A 5,309-nucleotide genomic window follows, 5' to 3' on the forward strand; every position below is an offset into this window, starting at 1 on the left:
AGGTTTGGCTGGAGCAAGGGGCGAGTTTGGGTTGACGCGGCATTCGTGAACCAAGCTTTATCTGTCAAGTCGGTTCGGTCTGTGGGATCATCCTTCAGTTCAGTTTGTTTGGAGGCTCATTTGGGTAATTTGGAGAACGGTTTTGGTGTGGATAACTTGAGTTCGAAGGGGAGGAAGCTGCAGGCAGCCCTATTTGGGTTAATTTGAAGGGGAACCTAGAGTTCATGCCTCTGTTGGTTGAGAATGATAAGGTTGTTGTTAAGCCTTGTGAGAAGGTTCTTGATATGAGTGTTAATTTATGGTAAAGATCTTTGGTGGGTCAGTTTGTGGATGCAAACCTCCCGTGCTCTATGATTTTCCGCCTTATCCAGAGAACTTGGGGACGTGTAGGGATGCCTATGATTACTGTGCTGGAGAAGGGACCGATTATTTTTAAATTCCTCAAATGAGAGTCACGAGACTGGGTGTTAGAGAATGGTCTATGGCACTTGGGTGACAAGCCCATCTTATTGTGATAGTGGTCCCTAGGTATTGTCCTTGAAACCTTTGTTGTTTATTCTGTCCCAATTTGGTTTAAATTGAAGCGTATGCCCCTAGAGCTGTGGACAGATAGGGGTTTAGCAGTGTTGGCTAGTGCAGTGGGTAGGCCTGTTTGTTTTGATGTTGCAACGAGAGAGAGGCATCAGTTATTGTATGCTAGATTTTGTGTAGAGGTGGATGGTGAGTCGTTGTTGCCTCCATCAATCACTATTAGAATGTGGGGGCAGGTATCCACTGTTGTATGAGTGGAAACTTGTAAATGTGGTTACTGTGGCTCGTTTGGGCATACCGCAATTATATGTGAGAAATAGAGTGTAGCAAGGGTTGAGGATTTAAGTATTGTGGTTGTTAGTGAGGGGTGTTCGGGGGGGGAAGGGTGGCCTTGGGTGTGAAGGGATGGGTAGAGATGATGGTAAGAGGGGAGCTAGTTCAGTGGTCGGGAATAGTAGTGCAAAGTGTGATGATGAATTTACTTTGATTAGTCGTCGTCAGCGTGATAGGGGAGGTGTAGGAAGTAAGGTTGGCAGTGGGTCTTTGAGATCATCACCCCCAAGTACTAGAGTAGTTCATGGCTCTCTTGGGATTATGGGGTTTGTGAAGCATGTTGATAAACGAAATTAGTTTGACATCCTGAGAGATGGGGGGTGGGGGAGGACTCGCTGGCGTTGGCTTTAGTATTGCTTGACCCTGATTCGTTGCTTGTTATGGATGGGATAATTGGGAGTGTGGGCGAAATCCCAGTGGGAGGTGGGAGGTAGGAGTCCTTGGAAGTATCATGATCTGGTGTTCCTGGAATCTTATGGGGGTTGAATGACCTTGTTAAATGTAGGGTGGTGGCAGATTTTCTTTATTCTTCATCTGTTTCTTTTTGCTGTTTTCTTAAGACACGGGTACGACAGGAGAACTTTGATGTGGTGTTGGGCAGGTTTGGTGAGGCTTGGATTTGTGTGAGTAGCTACAGTACGAGGGGAGTTAGGAGGATATGGGTGATGTCGTAGAGGAGTATTTATGATTTTATTCTGGATATGAGTGGGGTCATTGTATTTTTAGGTCCTTGGTGGATATTATATCTAATGTTCGAGTGAAAGTTGGTGTTGTTTATGCTTCTAATTTGGTGAGTGATAGGCGAAACCTATGGTGGCAATTGATTGATTTGTGTTCTATTTGGCAGTCTCCTGACACTGTTATGGGATTTTAATGCTATTCGTAATAGTTTGAAGGCTCATGGTAGTTGTCCTAGCTTAAGAGAGTTGGAGGAGTTTGATAGGGCGATGTTGGAGGTGGATCTAGTTGAGTTGGGTGTGGTAGGTAACTAGTTTACTTGGACTAGTAAGGTTCAGGGGAGTGGTATCAATTGTGGCTAATGAGGTGTGGAAGGTGGCTTTTCCTTATTTTGAGGTTAAGGTTGGTCAGTGGGGGATTTCTGAACATAGTCCTCTTCTGGTTTCTACGGGCGAGGCTTGGTGTCATCCGCCTCCTTCGTTTTGTTATTTTACCCATTGGGTGGAGGCAGATGGTTTTATTAATACTATTAAGTCTGTGTGGAGAAGGTCCTCGGACTTTGGGTTTCCACTTGTCAAAATGTGCTCCAAGTCAAAATTTGGACGAAGTTTGGATCAAAAGGTACTTATGAACCCTAGAAATGAATTTCGTATGTATTGGACGAAATATGGCACAAAGGGTTAAGAAATAGACTAAAAAGGACGAACTTTGTTTTTCTACTTGTCAAAATGTGCTCCAAGTCCAAATTTAGAGAACTTTGGTTCAAAAGATACTTATGAACCCTAGAGAGGAGTTTTGTACCAGTGTGGATGAACTTAGACACAAAAGGTCAAGAAAGAGTCTGAAAAGGACGAACTTTGGGTTCTTACATGTCGAAGTCTTCTATAATTCCAAATTTGGACAAACTTTAGTTCAAAAGGTACTTATGAACCCTGGAAAGGACTTTTGTACCTGTGTTGATGAACCTTGGCACAAAATGTCAAGAAAGAGTCCAAAAAGGCGAACTTTGGGTTTCTACTTGTCGAAATGTGCTCCAAGTCAAATTTGGATGAAGTTTGGTTCAAAAGGTACTTATGAATCCTGGAAAGGAATTTTATACCTATGTGGATGAAGTTTGGCACAAAGGGTAAAGAAAGAGATTAAAAAGGACGAACTTTGGGTTTCTACTTGTTGAAATGTGCTCCAAGACCAAATTTGGAAAAATTTTGGTTCACAAGATACTTATGAATGTTGGGGAGGAGTTTTGTACAAGTGCAGACAAACATAGATACAAAAGGTCAAGAAAGAGTCTGAAAAAGGATGAACTTTGGGTTTCTACATGTCAAAGTCTGCTATAATTCTAAATTTGATGAAGTTTGGTTCAAAAGATACTTATGAACCCTGGAAAGGAGTTTTGTACCTGTATGGATGAACCTTGGCACAAAATGTAAAGAAATAGTCTGAAAAGGATGAATTTGTGTTTCTACTTTCGAAATGTGTTCCATGTCCAAATTTGGACGAAGTTTTGCTCAAAAGATACTTATAAACCCTGAGAGGAGTTTTGTACATTTGTGGACGAAATTTGACACAAAAGGTCAAGAAAGAGTCTAAAAAGTACGAACTTTGGGTTTCTATGTGTCGAAATGTGCTCTCAGTCCAAATTTGGTCGAAGTTTGGTTTAAAAGTTACTTATGAACCCTGGATAGGAGTTTTCTTCCTGTATGGATGAACTTTGGACCAAAAGGTCAAGAAAGAGTCCAAAAATGATGAATTTGTGGTTTCTACTTGTCGAAATGTGCTCCAAGTCAAAATTTAGACGATTTTTGTTCAAAAGGTACTTATGAACCCTAGAAAGAAATTTTATACTTAAATGGATGAACTTTGGCAAAAAAGGTAAAGAAAGTGACTAAAAAGGACGAACTTTTGGTTTCTACTTGTCGAAATGTGCTCTAAGTCCAAATTTGGAAGAAGTTTGGTTCAAAAGATACTTATGAATACTGGAGAGGAGTTTTGTACTAGTGTGGACGAACTTAGATATAAAAGGTCAAGAAAGAGTCCAAAAAGGACGAACATTGTTTTTCTACATGTTGAAGTCTGCTATAATTCTAAATTTGGACGAACTTTGGTTTAAAAGGTACTTATGAACCCTGGAAAGGAGTTTTGTACCTGTGTGGATGAACCTTGGCACAAAATGTCAAGAAAATGTCCAAAAATGACGAACTTTTGGTTTCTACTATTCGAAATTTGCTCAAATCAAAATTTGGATGAAGTTTGGTTCAAAAGATACTTATGAACCCTAGAAAGGAATTTTGTACCTATGTGGACGAACTTTAGCACAAAGGGTAAAGAAATAGACGAAAAAGGAAAAAATTTGGGAAATGAGTTTTGTAATTCTTTTGGTGCGCGCGTAGCTTCACAGCTTCTCACTAGGAATGATTTCGTCAGGCACTTCTCGTCTTTGTTAGAGGTCTCGTTCCTCATCCAGCTTCGTCAAGAGATGATTGGGAACTTCCATCCAGCGAGTTAGAGTTTTATTTGGAGCATCGATCTATTTATTTCATTCATTTGGTATGCGATTTGAATCCGGATATGATTTCGTCGATCTATTTGGGTTTCGTTGATTTCATTGGTTGGAGGGTGGGAAGTTCATTGTGGGGGATGGGGGGCGATCTGGGTTGTTTGGGTGTTGGGCCGAGAGGTGTTGGGACAGTGGAGGTGCAGAAGGTTGGGTTGGAGTGTGAGGGGATGGGTCGTGAAGTGATGGGCTGGGTGCAAGTCGAGGCATCTTCCAAGTCAGTCCAGCGTTCTTTGGCGACAGTCAGATCCGGTTCTAGGGATCTTTGGTCCGATTCAGTGGACATTCAGTCCGATTCAGATAAAGCTCGATCTGGTTCTGATGTGGACAGTTTGGGTTCGAAGGGTAAGAAGCCGTGGGCAGTCCTATTTGGCTCTAATTTGAAGGGGGATCTAGAGTTTCTGCCTCTGTTGGTTCTAAATGATAAGGTTATTGTTGAACCATGTGAAGAGGTTCTTGATGCGGGTGTTAGTTTATAGGAGAAATCTTTGGTGGGTTAGTTTGTGGATGCAAAGTTATTGTATGCTATGATTTGCCACCTTATCTAGAGAATTTGGGGTCGTGTAGAGATGCCCACGATTACTTTAGTGGAGAATGGCTTGATTACCTTTCAATTCGTCAAATGAGAGTCCCGAGACTAGGTGTTGGAGAATGGTCTGTGGCACTTGGGCGATAAGCCCATCTTACTGCGACAGTGGTCCCCAGGTATTGTCCCTAAAACTTTCTTTTTTGATTCTGTCCCAATCTGGATTAAACTGGAGCATGTGCCCTTGGAGTTGTGGACGGATAGAAGTCTAGCAGTGTTGTCTAGTGCAGTTGGTAGGCCTGTTTCTTTTGATGTTGCTACTAGAGAGAGGTGTAGGTTATCATATGCTAGAGTGTGTGTAGAGGTGGAAGGAGAGTCTTTGATGCCTTCTTCAATAACTGTTAGAATGGGGGACCAGGAGTTTGTTATCCCTGTGTTGTACAAGTGGAAACCTCGTAAGTGTGGTTGTTATGGCTCGTTTGGGAATTTTGCAGTTATGTGGCCGGTTAATGAGGGTGCTCCGAGGTGAAGGGTGGTAGTGGGTGCATAAGGATGGGTGAAGATGCTAGGGAGAGGGGAGTCAGTCTAGCGATTGGAATAGTAGTGTAAGGTGTGATGATGAGTTTACTTTGGTTAGTCGTTGTCGACGTGATAAGGGATTGGTAGGAGGTAGGGCCAATAGTGGGT

Source organism: Benincasa hispida, chromosome 12 (genome assembly GCF_027475165.1).
Source record: "Benincasa hispida cultivar pf3 chromosome 12, pf3_genome.v1.1, whole genome shotgun sequence".
In the NCBI taxonomy this organism is placed as follows: domain Eukaryota; kingdom Viridiplantae; phylum Streptophyta; class Magnoliopsida; order Cucurbitales; family Cucurbitaceae; genus Benincasa; species Benincasa hispida.